The sequence below is a fragment of the Ornithodoros turicata genome, chromosome 1 (assembly GCF_037126465.1).
Source record: "Ornithodoros turicata isolate Travis chromosome 1, ASM3712646v1, whole genome shotgun sequence".
NCBI classification, from domain to species: Eukaryota; Metazoa; Arthropoda; class Arachnida; order Ixodida; family Argasidae; genus Ornithodoros; species Ornithodoros turicata.
The window spans coordinates 163,575,250-163,600,011 of record NC_088201.1 but is presented as its reverse complement, the minus strand read 5'-3'; the positions used below and the strand labels follow the sequence as shown (position 1 = coordinate 163,600,011).

The following is a 24,762-nucleotide window of genomic DNA, read 5'->3' as shown; positions in this document are numbered from 1 at the left end:
TGGTAATGCAAACTTGCGCAATGATTTAAAGAATCCACTGCCCCTCTGGAACATTGGTCCTGAGTATGGCGTAATATTGTCAAGTTCGTGACCGTAGTGGATTTCCGGGATTTCTTTAAGATACATGTCTAAAATGTAGAGCTAGAGCTGTTTTGCCCGGTCCTTTGAAGTGGAGAGGTCGACCAGAGTCGTCACACAACTTAATTCAAATGAAATTTATTTCATTATGCAATAGCTTAAAATATTGCATGTTTTGGAAAGCATAATGAATGATATTGTCTTCCTTTGCAGAGTATGGAACTAATTTTAATATGGGAAACTTCTTTGCACCCAAGTGCGATGATTCGATAATATCGCAATAAGCTATAAAATGATGGAATAATGGTGTAAGTCTGAGGTGTGTGTTTCCACTTGTACTGTTCGCAAAAGTTGTAAGTGGTGCAAAACCTAGCATATTAGAGAGGTATTCTGATAGATGAATAGTAACACCGTCAATTGGGTTGATAGTGCAGAGCTTTGTGTCATTACTATATGTGAGTAGAGCTTTGCCTTCTAATTGATTGTTGATTGTATGTAGCAGTAATTTCGGAGTTTCATAATGATCTGGTGGAATAGTTATTCTTTTTGTAACAAGTACTTCTTTCTCTATAATCAAGTCATAAGTGCGTTCAAATGGATCTCCATAGTAGTAGGCTGTATCATCTTTTATATTAAAATGATTTAATCTGAGGAGATTCTTGAGCTGTTCTGGAATAGCAAAGAGACTGTGTAATGACTGTGACAATCTATAACTATTCTCTCGGAATGTTACATTTGCTTCAATTTTATGTGTTTTAAAAAAGCGATTTAATGTTGTCTTGATAGAACAACCTGGAATGAATGCGATCAAGCCATTTGAAGTAAGAATAGAAATTTCTTCTAGTATGCATAGCTGCGAAGCGATTTCCTCTCGAAGGAATGTGTCCTGACGAGGCACCTTAGAACTTATCATAGTATTGCCTTGAATGGATGACACTCCAATAGTCTCTTGCAAGTTTTCATCTATAAATTTAATTGACCGAACAGAATGTGGTAAACTGAATACATATCTTCCATCAATATAATTGAGAGAACTGTTCAAGTCTTCAAAAAGCTCTAGAAGGGCCATTTCGATAGTTTTTTTACTGACAATAGTCTTGCGAACCTCTGCAAAGTCTTTGTAATCAACCTGCATGACACCATCATCAGTCCGCGGTATATTGTAGAATGGATTACAGATAGATAGTTCTTGTAATCCAACTTCATACTTTCCACTCAGTTGTAGGGGTGCATTCAAAGCAATTGTAAAGTTGTCCAGTGTATTTGTTGGATATAATTCGGTACAATCATTGGACAGGAGGTACATATAAAACTCAGAGCCTGGCAACATCGTGCACTGGAACCCACGAATTAAATGAATCGTCATAACCAGCCCACTTCACTTTATAATGAGTGACTCCATCAATTTTCTTACTGGATATAATTTTTTTCAATTGGATATGGGTCATCAGCCTCTTTAATAACGTGCTGCAATTCGTTTGCATAATATGTGCCCTCTTCTTCTACACCATCTGGGCCTGCAATGTAAAAGACAGGTGGATCTGTTTTCTTATACCTCGAAGTTGTATAGATAACGTGAGACCAGTGTCCTGTGTACCCCTTGTCAAATATTGATCGATTTAATAGAACACGAACGTGCTGGTTAATTTCGAATGGTATTGTGATGTCATCATCTTTTTTACTATTCAGTCTATTGAAGAGCTCAACCTCGTTACTTTCATTCACTTCATTCGGTGCCATTTTAATGGTTCTATGGTAAGAATTGTTATAATCTTCTATAATCTTTGAAAGAATTTTAAGGTACTTGTGATGTCCTTTACTACGGAAATAACGGAACAGGCGACCTTTAATAGTCCTAATGGCGCGTTCAGCCATAAATGATTTCAGTCCTGTCCTAGTATGATACATTAAGATGCCATGACGCTTACACCAAGCCTGTACTTGTTTGTTGAAGAACTCAGACCCCTGATCTACATGGATTAGTCGCGGTTTTATGCCTCTCTTTCGATATAGCTTCATAAATCCTTTCTTCACATCTTCACCTCGCTTGGTCTTGAGAGGTGTGGCCATGACTTGCCTCGACAAACAGTCTATCCCAAGCAGTATGTATGAGAATCCTTTATTGTATTTCTTGTATTGGATGAATGAAATGAGGTCTGCTTGATGTAGATCATTCAGGTGGAGTGAGATGACTTTCCTTCTCTTAAATCTTCGTCTTGCATCTTTGTGGAGAGTATAGACATCGTCGCGTTGTAATTCTTGTAGTGCTTCTTTCCTTGTGATTTTCCGTGCCTTTTTTTAGCGTTTGACCCCTCCGAGCCCACCGTCAGGTGATCTATAGCTCATTCTTCTGAGAAATATTCTTCATCCGAAGATGAAATCAACTTTGTTCTTTGTGGCGACTTATAGGTCTCCCACAATATTTTCTTTTCTGTCTGATTTTGTGTGATGGTAGAAGTTTTGACACCTTTAGAAACCAAGCGGACCTCACTCGTTTATGACCAGATAGGTACAAGACCAATTCCATTATACTAGAGCCATGAATGGTTTTGTTGTTATGAATGATTTCTCCTTTTTCATTCCATGACAAACTCCTCGGTATCGCTGACACTATGCGCCTAACTTTTTAATATTTATATTATCTGGTAGAGCGTCATAATCGAATTTTCTGCAAATACTTTCCTCCATTTGTAATGGTTTTATTATTGGCGGATATGATTCTATTGTCGGTTTCAATTGATTTTTTATGGTGTAGTACATAGCTGTTAGCATACGCTTTACCTTTACATCTTCACTTTCATTAGATTCCAAAATAGTGTCCACTGGATTTAATACCTCAATTTTTGTTGCCATTTTCAAACACCGGCTACCTCAGCTATAGCCCGCCCTGCTACACCACCTAATATACTAGTCAAGCCTGTCAGTAACAGTGGGAGTAATGGGACCAAACCTCCTCGTTGTCGATATAAAAACTTTTGTAGCTTCTTTGGTGATTTGTGCAATGTTTTATATGCGATGTATCGAATTGTAGCTTTATATTTCTTTAAATCTTTGTATAGTGTTGGTGACAGTTTAACATTACCATTCAATATATTCTTGCAAACTTCGGAAAGAGCTTCAATGCTGTCTGGAGGAGCCTCCTTCAATATGTTTTCCCGTTCTTTTGGAGTGCAGGTTGCAAGCACTTTAAGGAAAGTTAAATGGTAACGTAGACTTTTCATTTTGATATGAAAACAAATTGTGACTCTAGCTTGGTTATACCTGTTTGCAATCTTTTATCAGACTGAGTAAGTGGGTGTAGGTCAATCACTAGATAACCAAATGGTTTCTCTGTTGCTTGTTCGAATGCATTCAGAAAGTATGGCAACCGTGATTTCCCGTAGATTTGTCGTCCTTGAAGTTCGAGTTGCGCACGAGATCTTAAATTATTGAATAATATTATATATGTGCTGTTCTGGGATAGAGTGCGATAGTTTACATCGTTATGGAATAAGTATTGACAAAGAAAAATAATTGATGCATTCTTGTGATGGGACGCTCTTGTATAGAGGTGAACCATATCTTGCATAACATTCTTTTCTGTCATGAGATCATCAACTATAATCAGTGTTGGTATGTTCTCATCCCATGTCGTTGGTAATTCTTTACTAAATGTAATTTTAGTGAATTCATTCTGCCAGCTAGCATCATATTTACTAATATAAAATATTTGTTCTGGGACTACACTGAATACTGATAGATTTCTAAGGATGTTACGAACTAAGTAAGTTTTTCCTGATATGGAAGGTCCACATATAATAATTCGTGCAGGATGGATGAAAGAAAACGGTCTTACGTCGGACAGTGTGTCGCAGAGGTAGAACTGAAACTGATAATAAGATGTATTGATAACTAGATTTATTACCATCCACTGTCAATTTGATCAAATTGACTTTTCGCTGACTCTCGTTTGATCCTGAGGAGACGTTCATGAGACAAAAAGCGTCTGATAGCTTCAGCTTTTGCTTCATGAATTTCTTGTTTCAGACGCCATTTCCTGTCTTCGGTAGACTCAACTTCCTCCTCTTCATATTTCTTTCCGAAACAGCGACGAAAGAGCTTCCGCATAATTATTTTGGGAGAGAGCTCCTGGTCTGGGGAACGAATGGGAAAATGAGGATGTGGGCTTGCTGGAACGGTAATAAATGGGAAAGAGTGGAGAGGAGGTTGTATGATAATGAGGACGTTGTGTCCTCATTATCATGTGAAGTTGTGTGTGTGTGTGTAGAGTTGATGTTGTTGTGTAGTTGTGTGTGTGTGTGTGTTATTAATTGATGATATCTTTTCAGCTTACACGCCAGTGTCGGATGAGAGCATTAAGTTTTTGATTTGCAATGCAGTTCTTTTTTCTCATGGCTATTGTCTTTTTTCGGTATTTAGCTCTAGTCCGTCATTTTTTCAAAATGGTAAGGAATTATAAAGAATATGAAAAAGGTGTCTAAATTTGATTTCTTGTTTCAGCTCCAGAGTCGCCGCCGTCGATATGTATGTCCCAGCAAACCAGATGCATCCAGAAAATATCCGTAAGATATCTCGCCGGGACGTTTGGATATCCACTGGAGTTTGCCACAGATCCGTTTTACATCCATGCGATATCCCTGCGACTAGCATTTCTGCCATGTTTGTAGATCCACTGAAAGTCCCTGCGACGTCTGTCACGGATATTTGGATATATACGGGAGATTAGGAATATCGTACATATTTTGCTTTTAACAATTTTGTGCATCAGATATTTAGTGTTTGTAGAGTGCGTAGACACCACTGCAACTGTATTCCAGCAAATAATATTTATTGTGTGTTTTAACCCATTTGATACTATTGGGAACAAAAACATTACCTTAGCCTAACAGGATTCATCACAGTACAGCAACACCGTGGGACATGCCAGCATAAGTGCCGAACCCTGCCCGCCTCACTTGGAGCACTTGGAAAAACCCGCAGTAACCTCTATTTGCGAGCTGGATGGAACATATACTGAAATACAAATCGTTACACACACGTTCGTTAGGGGTAGCGTGGCGTAAACCATTTGTAACGGTGACGAGGATGTATCTTCACAATTCCTGTGTTTCTGCATCAACCCACAGTATACCCAACAACATTTCTGACATCCCTTCCTATCAACTACTGTGTTTTTAATTAAGGTTACCGTCTCTATAAGGACAAACAAGTATTTCCTGGACCTCCCATAGACATCCCTAGGATCTGCAGGCTGCTTGTCATGGGACATTCAAACATCCAGAGCGCGATATCCTTCCAACATACCAGGGACATCTGTTGTTTACTGGAGTAAGCCCAAAACGCAATGAAATTGTGCGATATCCCATAGATATCCTATGAATGTCGAGATATTCAGGACGTTAGCGACCTTATAGGGATGTCCCATGGATATTAATGGTTTGCTGGGGTATTATTGTGTTGTGTATATAGTTGTTGTGTTTGTGTATAGTTGATGTTGTTGTGTAGTTGTGTGTGTTATTAATTGATAATATCTTTTTTTATCTTACACACCAGTACAAAGACCAACACCTGAATGTAAGTAAAAGTTATAGCATAATTACAATAATAAATGATGTTCACTTACAGATTACTTGGGTCCGTCGCCGCGGTGTATGTATTAATGAAATGTATAAATTGATATTAATTTAGATTCGCTTACAGATTACTGGGGTCTGCTGCCACAGCATTGTATGTATTATTGAAATACAATTGTGGTTTCGCATAATAACAATATCTACTTTTCAGGTCAGTGCTGTGTCCAACGTGAGTTATCGTGTGGTAAGCAAATGTGACGACGTTAATTTTATGTTTTCTTTCAGGATCGGAAACAAAAGAGTTTCTAAAAAATGTTATCATAGAGACATTGAATGAAATATTTAGAGAGCAATAAATGTTCATATTCTTTATTATGTGTATTGTGTTTCTTCTGTTACAGGTGAAGGTTTTTCTGCTGGGTTTTTCTCCTTCACCTGATTGGCATCACAATTGGCACAATTCCCAGCACAATTGGCTTTAATAAATATATCTCAACTTGATTGGCATTAATAAATATATTTTCACTCGTAATTTTTTGTGTATGACCCTTTCTTTTCATGTCTCTGCATGTTATAAGCGCGCGGACAAGCCTCCGCACAGGCGCCGCGCCCTCCGCACACGCGACGGTGTCCCAGACGCTGTGGGGTTCGAACCAGACACCCATATAGCTAACTGGACCCCAATTTAATAGGACCCCACCTATTACTACTGAAGTTGTGATGTAATTTGTTGTGTGTTTCAACTGTTCACAAATCCCGTGCTCGTACAAAAATTTTGCCCTTGTAGTTTCGCAGTGGTCATCCTGCAGTATTCTACAAAGCGTACTAATGAAACTGGATGCTATTGGTTCATTGCAGTGATAGCTATGGGGTAGCGTTCCACTCCTAGAGTGGAAAACCTCCCCACTTCATCGTCAGAATATATATGTTGTTGTGAAAGTGCACATCAGAAAAAACAAAACTGTGTTTTATTTTGTTTGTTTCTTCTGATGATGCGCGTCCACTCGAAACGTCAAGCATCCTAAGTATCGTCCTCTCACTTTTTCTCCCTTTTGGGTACACTACTCCCGCTTTTTACTCTTGTGTTTTGTGTGAGTGAATGCCAAGAGGAAACGTACCGTGTGTACAGTGTTTTTTGTGTACCTGGCAGTCCTTTATATCGTTCTCGCTGCCATGCACGCTACTTTGCGACGGTGCTGCCCGGTTATATATTTACAACACCCGTGTACTGCTGCTTCGTGACTCGCCCTGAGCCTGGCTGGCTGAACTATTCATGTGCACACATAAAATACTTTTTTTTTTGTGACAGTAACCTTGTCGAGCAACACTGAAAACGAAATGACGTTTTCACATGTGCAGCCTTTAACATTTTGTTAATAAACATTCTATACAAAACAATGCGCAATTTCATACGCAACTTTGATATTAAAATGATACACAACAACTTTTATACATTTTTTATATGTGCCAGCTACCGTGGCAGATTCTGCAAAGTTCCTGAAACGCATGACCACCTTTTCTTAGACTGCACAGAAGCCCAGTTTTTTTGGACGATCTGCAGTATAAAGTTTTAAAAACACGACTTCGGCTCAACCCACACCATACGGATTCTCCCATTACACTCGAGGGAAACAGTTAGGTACGATATTGTCATGCTTATAGCCTTGGTACTGTCTGTGGAAACTTCGTATGGCTGACAGGAACGAAGAACCGTTAATGGCTCCCTATGAAATACCTTAAGATAGAAATATCTCAACTTAAGCTGTGCCTTATGCGACGTTTAGAGCTGCCAGATTGGTTAGAAGCATTGTCTGATGCCCTGACGTGTTTGTAAAATTTTTATGTACAAATTCAAAAGGTATTCAGTTTTCTCTTTGGACGTTTTGTAATGGCCCTTGGCGTTGCAAGCGTGTGACGTACCTGTACTTCTCTGTACTTGTGTGTATTTGTTAATAAAAGGTGGAAAAGAAAAAAACAAAAAAAGGTCACGTTGCATAGAGGTTAGGATGATCGCTTTCCACGTCGAGACTGGGAGGTGACACGGGTTCGAATCCTGTCACCGGCTGTGCTGTCTGAGGTTTTCCCTGGGTTTTGCGAAGACTTTCCAGGCGAATGTCGGCACAGTTCCCCTGAAGTCGGCCCAGGACGCATACTAACCCCCCCCCTGTCCCCACTGCCTCTTGCTAGTAGTAATGTAACAACCCAAGATTTACACAGAAAATCCACGGCAAGTATTGCACATTTTACTTTAAATTATTTTAAAATTACTTTTAATTTAAAAAAAAATTAAATTAAAAAAAAAATTTAAATTTTTAAAATTTTGAAATTTGGCAAAATCTGACTCAGTGCAATACTTGTCGTGGATTTTCTATGTAAAACTCGGGTTGTAGGAAATAAAAAACTAGATAGAAAGGAAGCAGACAGTAGGAAATGATTTATTTGAAAATCAACGACGCCATCTTGAAGAAATCCCGCCTGTGCGGGCGACTGGAGCACGACGGTTGCAGAGGCAGGTGTCACGCTAGTTCCAAGGCATCACACCAGATGGCGCCAGCATCGTAGCTCTATACGAGAAAGAGAACATGAAAGTACTAGCGACACGTAAAAATGGCAACACTGCTCGACAAGTCTAAGCATGCCAGAGCGCGGGGAAAAGGCCTAACCGCTACTGCTAAACAGCACGGAGAAAACACTACACATCGGGGGGGAAAGGCTTAAGGCAATCGACAAGGCCTAACCACAGCGTCACAACACTTCGCGGCTAACACAAGGCGGGAACCACACGATGGTAAACGTGCGTCAACAGGCTTGGACACCGCTAAACAAGTCTAAACATGCGAGAAAAGGCTTAACACGAGCACGGTAAAACAACGCGCAAACATCGGTAAATCACTCACCTTTTTTCCCCGCTGCGACGGAGCGTCCGCTCTCGTCGACAGCCAGGGATCAAGTGACGACGGAGCGAACGACCGCACGTCTTCTCCCAACGAGAGCCAGAGGTGGACTGACGTAAGCGCCACTCTACGGGTGCTACGCATGCGCACGCTCCTAGCGCCCTCTGCTCCACCCGACCGCGCATGCGCGCGCGCGCTCCTAGCTCCCTCTGCGCCGCCCGCGGGTGTTTTCGGTTTCGGCTCTCCGCTGCGCGCGCGCGCGCTCCTAGCGGCGACGGGTGGCTTCTGACTTCCGGTTTTACTCTCGTTTCTTTGCGCGCGCGTTTATCTGTATAAAGGCAGCGCGCACCGCGCTCGCGTCATCACTACGTGAATATGTTCAGCTACCACTCTTTACAAAATTGTTCCCGCACCCACGCTTCTTGGGAAGAAGTGGAGAAGGAATGTTTCAACAGCGAAAGTCCCCGCAACGAGCTCGTCATCACTGCTTTTCGCTACGTGATAGACATGGTAGGCTTTGGCAATATAGGAGAGATCTCGCCGGGGCCGCTGCAGGAGATGGTGCGTCGAATTTACGCCCGTTACAAGAACGTCTGCATAACGGTTCCGGACGGACCCCTGGGACTAATGAGCGAATTTGTGAGCTTGTCCAACGCAGAATTCAACTACATCGCTGCAGACATCGTGGACCTTCTCGCTCGTGCCATCGCTCATATTAAGCACGCTCTACGGAAGCAGCGACATTTGCAAGCAGTCTACATCGCCAACTTTGTCATTGATTTATTGAAATACCGCTTAGTTATTGACATGCAACGCATTAAACAGTCCGAATAACGTTGACGAGACTCTGTCTTTTCTTTCACTGAAACATGTTTATTGAATACAAACAAAGGAGTTGGACGATAGATGCCTGCCCCCTCCCCCCTCCCTGACTTGTCTGATCTAACGAACAGAACGAGATGATCAGACGTGTCAGAAAAGGGGAATCTTCATCGCAGCGTCGTCATTGCACGGGTCACGGTACCAGTACGATGACGGTATGGTCATTCTTTTCGTGCACCCATTCCGCTACCGCACTGCCACGATGACCCCTGCTTCTCCTGTCTGCGAGAGAGAGAGAGAGAGAGAGAGAGAGAGAGAGAAGCATATCTCGACTACAACTTTTATTCTCGATTACATGCGCGTGCAGCTCTTTGTTCCGCGGTTACTCGATCCCTGACGACGACGCTCTCGGGCTCTCTTCCGGGTTTTCCGATGCTGCACAAAGAGAGAGCACTATCGTAATCCTATACGCGTCAAAACACTAGGAAAGCTTACCGTATTCGCAGCTTCCATAAGGGAAGGAGTGTACGGAATCCACGAGATAGCGCTTGTCGTCGTAGGGGACCAAGCTCTTCTTGAGTCTCGAAATGGTGTACATTGTTTGCTTTATACTCTGGATGGTGCACTGCTTCTGAGAGACTGTCTTTTCATTGAACAGAGAATCTCGGTACACTTCGTGCAATAAATGTTTCCTCACCACGTCTTTCTTAACTCCCTTCGCTCTCGCGATCTGTTTGTGTGACCCAGCCAAGAGAATGCTGTACATTTTCGCTCGGATGGCTACGACTTCCTGAATAACACCACCTCCCGTCTCGTCTTTGAAGTACCCCATCTGGTTCGCGTGCTCGTCGTTGAAAAGCGGGTGGTCCGGTGGATAGGAAGACAGATCTAACTCATTCTCAATCTTCATGAGCTGTTCTTCCAGGCTTTCACACGTGAGAGAAAAAATTATGCTGTCCGTATCGCTATAGATCAATTGCATTGGACACGTCAAGCGAGAAAAGAGAGACTCGTAGATGAAGCTGTACATTCGGACTTTGGATATCTCTAGAATGGCAAAGCCCACGTAAAGGGGGTGCGTGCATTTGACCCTCCTATTCTGCATCTCGTATAAGATGCACTTGTCACTCAGAATGTGAAAATGCTGACTGCTGACGGAGCTAGCTTTTCGGAGCGCGCTTTCTTTGTCGTAGGCTATAGCGTACCTTTTCATGCGTCTCACATTTTGTATCGACTTACCGAACGTACTGTTGGACATGGTTTTGTACAAAAGTCGTTCGAATTTCGTGGTGGCGGCATTCCTCAACGTGACGTTTCTGTGCACGAAGGCTCGCAAAAAATTGTCTTGGCGGAACGAAAGAATGCTGTGAACACGCTTTATTTTCATGCCCAACCTCACATACAGTGCGAGCAATGCATAATGAACGACGTAGCGTTCTTTATCGTAGCACGTCAGCAAGAGTTTCTTTGTGGGAGGGGCGTTCAGCGCCAACGCGTCTTTCAAGTGTCGCTGGTAGGGGGAGAGTTCGTTCTCGTTCACACACCTGTGTTCGGGTGCCAGGGGAAAATCCCTGGTGAGTGCGTGCAGTTCTTCGGGGTATGTCAAGTCTACCACGTAGACGTAACCCACTTCCGAATCGTGAGGAATGTTGAGAAAATCGATCTCGCTCCACCTCGAAGGATCGACCCACTCAAAACCACCTGTCGGGAGATGGAAAGTCATCGCGTACGGGTACAAACTATTCACGTCGAGGTACTGGATAAAAGTCTTTTCTTGCTGTGGATCGTAATCGTCGCACTCCTCGTGATTAGCCCGACAGTATCTATGGAAGCTGTTACAAATGCCTCCCCTGATTCCTTTCTCGATCGTTTCGTACATCTCCTGATCACTTATGAGCTCGAGCTTGACTTTAGTGAACTTCAGAGCGCTGCTCCACGCGTAACTGGCAAGGGACACGGTGCGTAAGATATCTATCCTATCCGTTTCTTGCGCAATTCTCCTGAAATGCAGCACGACGTCGCAGAGCTGACAAGTGTCGAGCGTAACGTAGAGACGCGTGTAATCGCCCAGGTCCTTGCATTCGAACAATTCGAAAATCTCGAGGGCGTACTGATAGTCCTCGTCCGTGATCTCTTGGTCGTTCAGGTCACTTTTGAAAGCTTCCTTTGGCGGTAGTGCGGGCAAATTGTACGCTTCGAAACTGTCGACGAAGGTGTACGGGTAAATTCCCTTCTTGAGGAGGCCTCGGAAACGGTCACCAAACATTTGACGAGTACAATGAAACGCGCTCTCACCACCGCTGGCGAGCAGAGTTTCCACCAGGTTCGACAAGGACAGGTTGAAAAACTGCGTGGTATCGCGGAAATGGAGATCTCCAATATTGAACCCTCTTATCTTTTCCGAACTCGAAGCTAAGATCCACGGTTCACCCATATTTAGAACGTGCATGTATCGGAGAAGGGAGCTCAAATCGTATTGCAGGTTGTGCACGCACACGACGAGTTCTTTGGTATTACGACACGTAAGGTTACACGTATCACACAGCGTCGCGACAAAATTCGAAGAACCGGGCTCTACGAAGTGGGTGTGGTCGTGATGCGACACTTTCCGTGTGTGTCGGTTAAATTCGATTCCACAAAATTCGCAGTGCGTAGCGCTCGCGTGCCGAAAGTGGTCTTCCACACTCATGACCAACGGTGAGGGAAGACGGTTCAGCCTATGGATTTGTTCGCTAAATCCTTGAGCGCGAACAAGCATTTTTCTGCCGCGTTGGGTCCCAAATAGCCATCTACGCCCATTATTTTCCCGTCACAACTCCGCACTACAACGATGCTGTACGAACTCATCCTGTGCACACTCACGGCGTCCTTAACAAGTGCATCCTTTTCCAAGACGCTCTCCGTGTCTAACACCGCGAAATAGGGGTAGGGATGCGTGTACTGTATCTTGTTGAAGGAGACACTCTCCCCCGCTTTTGGCATTTCGAGGATCACTTCGTCTACGTCTCGACACAGACGTTCGTGCTGCTCCAACGCCTGTCTTGTCCCATAGCCGCTCGTACACTTCTCACAATAAAAATAGTCACCACGTCCCATGAAAGTGCTAAATTTTTTATGCCATAGAAATGCTCCCTAACCTCGAGCAGATAGACTTTATCCTTATAGAGCGTACAGGGAACCCGTCCGGTAGATATCGAACTCGTCTGCTCGTCGAACACGTAGATGTACACGGAGATTTTGTTTTTTTCTCTCCCACAGGGTAATGTCTTCGTAAGTGACTGGGAAGTAGGGGGTCAGTACGTCACGCGCGTCTCCGGGTTCCGCGGATTCATATATTTGTGATATCTGACATAATGGTTTGCATTCCTCTTTAACGGATGCAAGAGTGCCAGCACGCTATACTTGAAACATTCGTTTTCGTGGTTCGGTGGAAGTTTGACGTTTGTGAGAGTCTTTCGTTTTCTTTTTAGCAGCTCGGGAAGCTCGATCGTGCACCCAATCCGCTTCGGTTTTAAGCGCGTTAGTTTTAAGTCGACACATTGGACGTCGTTCGAGGTGAAACCAGACCCTTCTCTCGCATAGTTTTCAACGCGTTGCGAGGATTCTGCGATAGCAGCATTTATCGCACCTTCGATTTCTTGACGGTTATGAACCACTCTCATGTGAAGGTTCACGTGGAGGAGATGAGAAGTCAACCCGTCGGCTCCGTCCTTAACATGAGCGCTTTCGAGCACAGACAAAATTTGAAAGGCATGGGATAAGCTTCGAGGACGCGCGCGATTACTGGAGCTATGCTCGGTAGATAGAGTCGCAAATCGTCGACGTTGTCGTCGTGCGGGGAGCAGAGAAGCGTGTACCTAGTAGCCGTTCCGTCGAATGCCTCGTCTGTGACAAAAAAAGGAAGGAATCGTCTCTCCGTGACGGAGGGATGATTCTCTACGACGTGTTCTCGCAATTCAATGATTCTACGACCCTGGACAGGCTCAGCTTCGTTTTGAAATTCTGGACTTGCACCTGGTGATTCATCTCTAGCCCTACCAGACAGAGGAATGAAATCTGCATAGGACTGATCCCCTTCCCACATGAGCAATTCGTCTGCATTGTCGTGCCCATCTAGGGGTTCGTCGTCGTCGTCGTCGTCATCCGTTTCAGGTATTACGAAAGGAGGACTACTGACTCTGTCGTCGTCCATCTGAAAGGACGACTGGGCTGTTACCGAGATTCTCTATTCTAGCTTCGTGCTCTCTTTCTACGGCCACGAGCATGGCATCGATGGGGTCGTACTGACATACGAGACAGCGCGGCACTGCGGTCAAACAAAATCAGTACGAGATTCCCCCTCACGAAACAATGCTCACTTTTCCATTCAGTTGAGGAACGCTTGAGATTGATGATGAGAGAAAGGATGGGATGAGTCCCTGTGTGTGTGTTCAGTGTCATGCGGTGACAGCGGCTATTGGTTCCTGAAAAAACAATGCTATACATAGAATACACTCTCACAGCAGAGACGGTCGACTTACATTCTGCTCCACGAAACGCCTCGCGTCGTGGATGGATGCCCCTCGTGGGCTTTCGATCAATCGTCGTAGAACCAGCGCACCTTTTATAGTCGCTACACCGCTCTCCTCCTCGTCCTCGCATTGCGACGGTGTCGTCTGTACTTTGACCACCCCGCCTTCCGTCTTCGCGCCTTTTTGCGATGTCGCATATGACAATGATAATACCATCGACGTTGAATAAAACATTACACTATTTTCTAGCTAACACTCTGGGCCGACTTGTATATGACGACGAGAAGACCCAGAGTGGGATTTCGAACCCAGGATCCTTCTACACTGGAGGCGACACACTAACCACTAGTCTAATTCGTACTGCGTGACGTTTTTCGTATTGCGGGGTTCGTGTCTACACACGTCACAACATGTTCAAACACGTCCAAACATGTTCAGACACGTTCAATGACGTCATAGAGAGGAAGAGAGAGGAACGAGTGTGTCCAGGGGCGACTTCGCCGCCGTGTCTGAACACGTCCAAACATGTTCAAACACGTCTTAACATGTTCAAACACGTTCAATGACGTCATAGAGAGTGAGAGGCAAAGCTTTACTATAAATGTCGAAGCGAATGGTCGATCGTCATTCCATCATGATCAGCTTGGTAGATCCTCGTAAGTAATACCCATGACGTCATCATCGCCGAAATGTTTGAAGAGTTTCGTTTCCAGTGTACAACACTTTTGCTGCGCGTGAAGTCGGTTTTTTCCCGCCTCACATATTTCGGGAGACTGGCAGCGCCCGCTTCTTCTGTACCAATTGTGGTGGATTGTGGTCCAAAGGTACGCTTCCTCGTTATTTTTTAATACGTTCTATAATCGTTCACATTTTTTCAGAGCAAAAGCATTGGACGGACCGATTGATTCGCCCGTTTTCTCGGCTGTCGGACGGTACCGTTCGACGTACGTTGCGAAGGACTTCGACTATTGAAGGAAGATGGAGAAGATGGACCATCAGTGTCACTCTGTGACTGAAGAAGATTGTACGTGTGTGTGTGTGTTTGAGTTAAAAAAAAACACGCGTTTCTCACACTCCTTTCGTTGCAGATTACGAATGGCTACTGACGGGAGATCTACCCCTGGTCCTAACCTTCATGCCTCCTCCAAAGACCTTCTTTTTGCGGAATCGGCGATCAACTGACTACCTGTCGTTGCGGTGGACTCTGGTGGAGAAACCCCAGCCATTGGTTAGACTCGAGCCTTCGTCCGTATTTGGGCTGCCTTCCCGGCTACGAAACCAAAGCTGGAGCCTAATTCATGTGTAACGAGAAATAAAAAAAAAGGTTGTCTACTCTCATTCCGTCTCAGTCATGATGACGCCCGAGCAGAGGTTTGCCACCTTTGTGCAAACGCGAATGTATCGGGACTTGCTGCGATTACGCGATTATATTCACGGCGATAGCTGCGAGGGAGACTTTCGCTCGATTCTCAAGACGATACCCTTACGTCTGTTCACCGTCAGTGGGAAGATTGCAAAGAAAATGAAGCGTTTCGTAGATTACAAGCTCGAGCTGCTGGAGAAGTATAGACGAGGAGAGACAGTCGACCCGTGTCTCATCAACGCGGGTTTCAACCGACCTATCGTCCGTCGCTACTGGCTTCTCCCACACATCCCTCGACGTCACGGTGCAGACCGGCGAGGACGGTGAGCGTCGAGTCAGCACGTTGGAAGATCGTCTCGCAAGGGTCTTGTGTATGTCGTGAATAAATAGACTATTTTTTTACGAACGAGTTCGCTCACGAGGAGACGTTTTATTGTTTTGTCATTCTCTTCGAGGTTACAGGAAAACATGGATACACAACTTTTTCAAGCTGTAGCGTTTCGACATGCGCGTGGCTACGTAGATACAAAAAAGCCCGCAGTAAGGCGAAAAAGGCGATTGAATACACTTGTCGTTATACTCGTCCACTACAGGTAAAGTCTTCGAAGGTTTGCTTCGATGGGGGCAAGTCCGTAGCTGTCGAAAAACACGGCAGACCCGTCGTAGTTTTTCAGGTAGAGCACCCAGTGCTGCCCGCGCCTTCTTCGCTCTTCGGTATTGATGATTAAATAGCCGGGCTTGCGTAAAACGAAGGCTTCGTCGGAAGCGCAAATGCCTCTCAGCATGGAGGAAGCGAGGGGGTTCAGGGACACGAGTTCCAAGATGTCGCTCTCGTACATCTTTTCTTATGGGAAGGTGACCGTACGGTCCTTGTCGACGTACATGAGCTTGGGACACTCGGAAATCAAGAGGACGGTGACCGCGTGTGGAAGGGCTTTAGCGAAGCGTAATTGCAGGCGAACGTTTCCTTTTCGCCACTCGTTCAAATGCGAAGGAGAAGAACACTTGTCCACGTCCAAGTTGAAGTAGAGAAGGAACCCGTTCGTTTTAAAATCGCTCGTAGCTATACTTGAAATGTTTCTCTCCAGTTGTTGCAAGAAGTTAAAGTAGGGAATTTTGACGAGGTCGTTCTGAAAGTCGTACTCGGCTCGCACTTGCTGGCCGTCCACGGAGAGCATCGAATGAGACAGGTCGTAATGACGGAATTTGTAGGGGTTCGATTGATGTCGCCGAGAAAGTCGGACGTGGCGAGCAGGGCGACGCATAATTTGGAAGGTACCCTTTCGGGGTAAACGTTTTCAAAGTGAGCGTCCAAGCTCCCGGCACTCAAGCTCCGCACCTTGGTTTCCAATCCGCGTAACACGTAGATGGCCGGCGTGGTCTGAAGCCGCCACTCGTATTCCAAAAATAGGGAAGGTGCCAGCGTCACCTTTTTCAAGTGTAACGTCATTTCTTTAATGTCCACCTCGTAATTGTACGTTTTCTTGTCTTTGGGGGCCGATACGAGTTTAAATTCGTCGTTGTTTAACAGGAAACGACGCGAATTTCGACGGCAGGTACCATCAGGCGCGGCTGTTGAAACAGGTCGGTATTGATCTGTCCCGACCAGGTTAAAGTATTTTCCACCCTTCGTCGCTTCGTAACGTTGTTTCGGGACCGCGAGAAGAGACGTCGTAATCGTCCTTTAAATGTTCGTCGTCCTCGACATAGAGTCCAGCCGCGTGCACTGTTTCTTGAGCCATGGGCGTGGAATGAAGCACGACGTCCAAAATACTCCTGTAGGCGTACAACTCGTTGGAACTGACGAGCTTGTTGTTCGCGTAAACGGTGACCGTCTTAAACATGCCGCTCAGCAGGTGGTTTATTGGGAAAACGACATCTTTCTCGTCCATTTCTTCCCCGTCGTCGCGAACAATGCGCACGGTCAAAGACACGAAACTGCCGTAGAGATCCAAGTGTGCCCTTTGCAAATTTTGAATACAAAACTCGATCACAGAATTATTTACCCCGTTGACAGGATAAAAGAGTTGGTACGAAGTATCTTCCACGCCGTATTGAATGGAAGGGGGTTCGAATATCATCACGTCACTCGTAGGACAATGCGGTGACCGTTGCGTCTGTATTTTTTGCTTTCGTTGACGTCATGATGGACGGAGCGCGCACAGCGGATGTGTGACCTTCACGGCGTACCAAAGATATCTGCAGGTGCGTCGTGTGTCGGCGCCTTTTGTTGTCTTTTGCGGCGTTTCTTTCCATTGTTGTTGTTGTTTCCAGAGCCCTCCATGGAATCCAGCACGTCTCTCCCCGTTGCTATGGCCGTCTTTTTTACTGCGCGCGATATTCCTTCCCATCGGCCAAATTCCGCGCCAAGCGCTTCAACGTTCTCTTGGCGATCGGTTTTATTTGCTGCCAGATCGGAACGATAAACTTGGATATGTTGCTCAACACACCGCCCCCTCGTTGGAAAAGGGGTCCCGTGTACACGGGAATTATTTTGGGGGAAATTACGGTACATATTTGAAATGCAACGTTAGATTGGTTCTGCCTTTGGACCGCAACGGCAAACGTCTTCCCGTTTCGTCCGCGAGAACGATCGTCACTGAGGGAATTTCGAATTGAGACAGGTTGAAATACTGGATGTTATCTAACGTGTAGGTGACGACGTGCTTGTCTTTCTCGTAATAAAAAGGGTAGTATTTTTTAGTAGGGGTTTTTCCCGCTCCCCACGTACGTGGGTTCCACGATATCTGTGTAGACGATTATGTTGTGAAACGGGGGTTCCAGGAGTACCTCGACGGAGCTCGTGGCATCCTCATCCCCCGTGAACACGGTACGCGATTCGAAGCCCAAAAGCACGGCCAGGTACTCGGAAAGTCTTAGGGTGGAGGTGCCCTCGGAAAGCCGAATTTTACATTTCTGTTCGGTTCCGTCGAAGCTGAAGCGCGCGCGTTCGCCTACGCGCTGATTAATCGCATTTAGAAGTGCTTGCGGCGTCGCATAATAGCCGGGAGGCACATGTACTTGCAAAGATCGAGGAATTTTCGTCTTGATCGTGAAAGAAAATTGACGCGCTACGGGGAGAGAGACGCGTAGCGTTTCTTCGTGTCCCTCGACGACTGTGAGATGTAGCAGCTTGACAAAGGGTTCCGGTACGTGCAACCCTTTCGGTGTTTTCAGAGAGTAGACGTTATCCGCGAATTCTAGCGAGGCGTCCAGCTTGTGCGTCTCGAAATATTTGTTGAGTGTGTTCCGTAGGGACGTGGTTTCCGAATTCAGAGTGACGTCGCCGAAAGCGACGGGTGCGGCGTGCTCCAATAAGATGGAGGGTGGCTTCGCGTTCGCTCAATTTGGGGGGTTTCACCGCACGACCTGCTTCGCGGGACGCTAGCGAGGCGTCGAGCGCTTGCGCGAGCCGAGGGTCCAATTCCACGGCTTTCACGTCCACGGGTAAGACGAAGTCGTATCGCGATTTATTGTACGCGAAAGAAGCGTCGAATTCCGAAAGGGCTTTTCCCAAATCCCTCTCGAGATCCGAGGTGACACGAAAAGTTCTGCCGGCTTCCACCGTGTCCTCGAAAGAAACCTCGATTTTCGCATCTTGCCTTTCGTACCCGATATTTAAAAAATCGTTACTTATGCTGAGATCCATCAGACCGACTTTATACCGATTCGAGAGCTGAAGCGGACTATCGAAAGCTACCGTGAAGGCGTTGAGTTTATTCGAGGGAAACTTATCCATGCTGGCGTTCGAGAGCAGGTGGACGTAGATGTCTGACATCATTTCCCAATCTTGACCACGTCGCTGCTTGGAACCCAACTGTCGTGTTCTTTGTCGTAACCGAACCAGCGAACCAAGGAGAAGCTCTGACCGTTCACTTGCTTCTTTCTCAGCACTTTCGTTACTGGCCAAGGCTGATTGGTGTCTCGGGTTACGACGAGTACCTCCTCCGGGTAGAAAGATCCGTCCACTTCCTTACCCCGGTAATCTTCCACGTGTACGACGGGAGGAGAGGTGTCTCTCAGGCGGGAGACGGTGAAAATCTGAGGCGACCAACTCCCTTCCGAGCTCTTATGAAAACCTTTTCTGTGTAGTAGGACCCTCACTTTATCCCCCAGTTTGAGCTTCTTTTTCACGGAGGGTACGACGGGCTTCCCATTTATCTTATTGAACAGCTCCAATTCGTTTTCGGGCGTGACTTCGGACGGGCTGATGCCCAAAGTCCTGTGTTTGGTGGTGTTGTAGTCGCGCACGATCTTGGGAAGCGCGGAAACGAAGTGGTATTTTCCTGTTACTCTAAAATAACGGAATATTCTGTCGCGTAAAGTGCGTATGACGCGCTCTGCCTGCGATGCTTTGATTACTGGAGAGAAGGTAGAATACATGTGTACCTTCTTTCGTGAGAGATACTCCTTGACGGTCTTGTTGTAGAATTCCCCGCCTCTGTCGCAAAAGATGCGTGTAGGTACGTTACCTCCCCGAAAAAGTCTTATCATGGCCCTTTTCATTTCGGCGGGGCGCTTCGTCTTTAGCGGGAGGGTGCGCAGAAAGCGGGAGAGGGAATCGATTGCCACGAGAATGTAGCGGTAGCCACCGTTGAATCTCTTGTATTTTGAAAAATCGGCGAGGTCCATTTGCCACACGTCGTTGATCTTGAGTGCGATGATGCGTCTCCTATTAAACTTTCTTCTGACCGGATGGTGGAGCGTGTAGGCATCCAGCTTTCTGAGAATGGCGAGAGCCTTCTTTTTGCTCAAGTGATGCGCTTTTCTATAGCGTTCCACACACCCCAAACCACCCTCTGGTTTCTCATATCCCTCCATAAGTCGTCCACGCAATGGAGGCCTGCTGCTGCTGTTGAGGCTCGCGAGATTTGGGTAGAGAAATCAGACGCAATAGTTTCGAGACTTTGGGGAACCAGGAAGGTTCGTTTCCCGTCTTATGTTGCAACAAATAATTGACGAGTTCGTAAACGGAGGAGTGTCTGATGGACTTGCCCGACACGGAGACACAACCCTCGCGATCCCAGGAAAGAACCTTCTTTAATTCCGAGACGACCCTTTCCGCTTCCTCTTCGTCCACCTCTGGAGAGAGGAGCGAATAGTCAAAGTCATTTGTAGCGTCGGACGCCTTGTTTTTATTGTCGTAGGGGTCAAATCCGTACTGCTTGAGTATGCGATACAGTGCTTGCAGTATGAGTTTCACTTTGACGTCGTCACTCTCCTTCGAGGAAAGAATGTTTCTGATGGAGGAGGTGGTCACTTCAATTCTCTTGGCCATTGGCGAAAAGGTTCAACACGGCGGAAAGCAGGAGAGGAACCACCGACGAAAGAACGCCCTGTCCTCGCTGCTGAGACAGATAGCGCTTCAAACGTTGCGGATTCTTGTGAATCTTTTTGTAGGCGAGCCGTCGTAAAAAGCGTTTGTGCTTCTTCAAACGCGCGAACGTATCTGGAGCTAGAGCCACCTTTCCGTTCAATACATTGAGGCAAATTTCGGAGAGGTGTTTCATGTCGGACGAGGACGAACGTCTCAAGACGTCGCGGCGGCGTGGAGGGGGTAGAGTGGAGAGTACTTTGAGTAAAGTGAGGTGAGGGCGGAGATTCATTTCGGAGCGTAGATATATTGACGTTCTCCCGGAAAGATATTGCTACGCAACCTGTGATCCTCGTGCGTATAGTTGTGAAGATCCACGAGTAAATATGCATGGGGCGACGACATCGCTTGTTTATATGCGTCCAGAAAATACTCCAATCTTTTTCTGCCAAATAGCTGTTGGCCGAAATGTTCCATCTGGTGCACGCTGCGCACGGTGCGCCACAGGACGACGTAACTGGCGTTGTAGGATATTGTTCTAAAATGGCTACTGTCGAAAAAGATGTTTTGAACGAGTAAGAAGATCGACGCGTTGGCGTGGTGAGAACCCCGAATGAAAAGATCGGTCACCTCCTTCAAGGAACCGGCGTCGGTCATGTGATCGTCGACGACGATCAGCGTAGCGCGCGACGTGTCCCACTCTCGCGGTAGCTCCTTGGTAAATTTTACGGAGTCCCCGAATTCGTCCTGCATGCTCGGCGAAGCATATTTCTGCACGTAGAATATTTGTGACGGAGGCTTGTCTACCACGTCGTTCAGGTTCCTCAACACGTTAGCAACGAAAGTAGATTTGCCGCACATGGAGGGGCCGCTTAAGATACAGCGAAAGGGATGACGGAAACGAAAAGGTTCGGGGGAAGACATGTTGCGTGCGTACACGTTGCACGAAGAAAAGAAGAGACTGAGACTCGAAGAGAAATGCATCGCTTTTATTTACACATCCTCGTCGTCGTCCTCTACATCGGAACTGCGTTCCCAATACAGATTGTCCAGGCTAAAGTTGGACTTCTTTTTCGCCAGTCTGTCCGCCGCTAAGATGCGGTCGAGCGTCTTCATCTTGTCCTGACACATTTCTTGACGCGCTTGCAACCATTCCAGGCGGTGGACTTGAAAGGCTTCCTCCACGATGCCGCGATAAATTCGCGAAGTTCTTCGTTTTTTGTCTTTTCCTTGCGACGACGAGAAACGCAGGAGAATAAACCACACATGGCGTTTTCCACGTATCGGTCAGAATGATGACGCGAGCGCGGTGCGCGCTGCCTTTATAGAGATAAACGCGCGCGCGCAAAGAACGGAGAATGAAAGCGAAACTGAAAAGCCACCCGTCGCCGCTAGGAGCGCGCGCGCGCAGCGGAGAGCCGAAACCGAAAACACCCGCGGGCGGCGCAGAGGGAGCTAGGAGCGGCGCGCGCGTTCGCGCATGCGCGGTCGGGTGGAGCAGAGGGCGCTAGGAGCGCGCGCATGCGTAGCACCCGTAGAGTGGCGCTTACGTCAGTCCACCTCTGGCTCTCGTTGGGAGAAGACGTGCGGTCGTTCGCTCCGTCGTCACTTGATCCCTGGCTGTCGACGAGAGCGGACGCTCCGTCGCAGCGGGGAAAAAAGGTGAGTGATTTACCGATGTTTGCGCGTTGTTTTACCGTGCTCGTGTTAAGCCTTTTCTCGCATGTTTAGACTTGTTTAGCGGTGTCCAAGCCTGTTGACGCACGTTTACCATCGTGTGGTTCCCGCCTTGTGTTAGCCGCGAAGTGTTGTGACGCTGTGGTTAGGCCTTGTCGATTGCCTTAAGCCTTTCCCCCCGATGTGTAGTGTTTTCTCCGTGCTGTTTAGCAGTAGCGGTTAGGCCTTTTCCCCGCGCTCTGGCATGCTTAGACTTGTCGAGCAGTGTTGCCATTTTTACGTGTCGCTAGTACTTTCATGTTCTCTTTCTCGTATAGAGCTACGATGCTGGCGCCATCTGGTGTGATGCCTTGGAACTAGCGTGCCACCTGCCTCTGCAACCGTCGTGCTCCAGTCGCCCGCACAGGCGGGATTTCTTCAAGATGGCGTCGTTGATTTTCAAATAAATCATTTCCTACTGTCTGCTTCCTTTCTATCTAGTTTTTTATTTCCTACAACCCGAGTTTTACATAGAAAATCCACGACAAGTATTGCACTGAGTCAGATTTTGCCAAATTTCAAAATTTTAAAAATTTAAATTTTTTTAAAAAATTTAAAGTAATTTTAAAATAATTTAAAGTAAAATGTGCAATACTTGCCGTGGATTTTCTGTGTAAATCTTGGGTTGTTACATTACTACTTGCAGTGTGTAATGCACAACATGTTGGATCTCATTAAATCAATTGGAAGTCAGAGTTTCTCACTGACGACCATTAAACCATTTCATTCAATTGGTTCCTGGCTTCGTTACGTGGTCTTTGCCACACAACACGGCAGAGCCCGGTTTCGGCAGGCCCTTTTTCTTTTTTCTGGAAAATGTCATTCACGCCTAGGATTGGCCCGGAAAACAAAACAAATGTGTCACTCAATATTTGGGGAGTCTTAGCAGAGAAACTGAAAATAAAGTAATATTCCCGTCCGTCTAGCGTCCCCTAGGGGCAGGCACCGGATGTGCCTAAATGACTCTTCACGGACAATCCGCGACTGTCATCCTCAGTATGCCCTGGGGACAGACATAAAAGGACGAGGACACGATGACACTGTGGGGACATCCTGAGGACCGTGTGTGTTCTTGGGGACATCTGTGGTACACCAGAGGCAGCGTATAGCTAGACTGCACAGGATGCCCAGCAAACACGGAACTATAGAAAATCTGTAGTGAACATTGGGTATCCGGTAGACTAGCGGAAGGTGGTGCGCAATAACTTCGCGGTTCGTTAAAAGGGCTGGAACACTTTGGTAGACGTGGTTTATTACATCATGAACGCACTGTACTGGACACCCGAATAGTGAGGAAAAATGAATTATTCCTCTATGTGTCGCGAGATACAAGACCCCGAACACACTCCCGAGCAAAGTGAAGACATCACGGAGCTGAGAGCTGCGTCACTTCACATGCGCTGCCTCACTTGCGGTGGCAAGGACTGTGATACCAGAGCGGGGGGGGGGGGGGGGGGCTTGAATTTTGGTAAAAGCAGTTTTTCCACTTCTATAGCCCTCTTCGTTGTGCAACTTTTAGTGCAGGTGCACTTCGATGCAACGAACGTATTCTGCTTTTATTCGTGCTAAGCCGGGATCGCCTGTCGCAACCCCTTCAATATTGTGCATCATTCATAATTATTGACATGATATGTTGTTTATACAGAAACAGAGACACAATGAGGGAAGAACGCACACTGATCCGAAACTCTGGTATTGAATGTGTGGTCAGAATAACAACACAAGTAACTTTTGAGCAGGTTTGATTTGTGACGACTGGACTCGGGCTACACTCTAAAGAAGCTTCTCTGGCTCCTACAGAGTCACGCTACAAGTCTCTTTATTGCGTTAGCATTAGGAGTGTCAAAATGAAAAAGCGTCAAAATGAGATCATGAAGCCTCACTCAGCAGAGGTACAAGTCGACATGTAAAAGGGACATAAAGGGGTAAACGTAAATGGCAAATTATTTGTAATTGAAGTAGTCAAAGGTAAGTAAGGGTAAGAGGTAGGAGTAATTTAATGTAATTATAGGCGATTAAAACGAGAAAGTTGAGTTAAAACGTAATGAGTGCAAGATATATGTAATTAAAAGAAAGATTATATAAAATTAAAGATAACCGATGGTAACTACAGGTTATAAGACGTAACAAAATATAAATCATAGTAAGTAAGATCAATTAAAAGGGATCTGCAAGCAATTCTAGCAAGCAAAGAAAGCAAAGAAAATTAAATAAAATACAAGATGGTGCTAGTGTCAACGTTTTCACGGTGTGACTCAGTGATGGTGCAAAAACTCTTGGTGATAGATCACGTGTTTCAGAGAAACTGATTACACCCTGAGGGAATACAAAAACTCTGTTATTTCTCTTTACTTTAGCTTTGCTTGTCGCTCGTATGATCTTACTGATGCGGGAATGCATGCGAATGTATTTTCAGAGTGCATGATGTGGACACCAGTAGAGTCCGCAAATGATACTTTTGCAGACTGCGAGCAGAACTACAAGACTCTGA

General features: G+C 46.0%; 2 long non-coding RNA genes across 2 annotated transcripts; one reads left to right on the top strand and one right to left on the bottom strand.

The window, feature by feature from the left end:
* Positions 1-8,068: 8,068 nt before the first annotated feature.
* On the bottom strand, positions 8,069-8,665 carry LOC135372326 (uncharacterized). Its single transcript, XR_010415950.1, has 2 exons — positions 8,549-8,665; positions 8,069-8,215 (listed from the first exon to the last, which is right to left on the bottom strand). It is a non-coding gene; the product is annotated as an uncharacterized LOC135372326 (long non-coding RNA).
* Positions 8,666-22,081: 13,416 nt separating this feature from the next.
* Positions 22,082-22,696, top strand: LOC135372323 (uncharacterized). The gene is made up of 2 exons (XR_010415949.1): positions 22,082-22,217; positions 22,550-22,696. It is a non-coding gene; the product is annotated as an uncharacterized LOC135372323 (long non-coding RNA).
* The last annotated feature ends 2,066 nt before the right edge of the window (positions 22,697-24,762 follow it).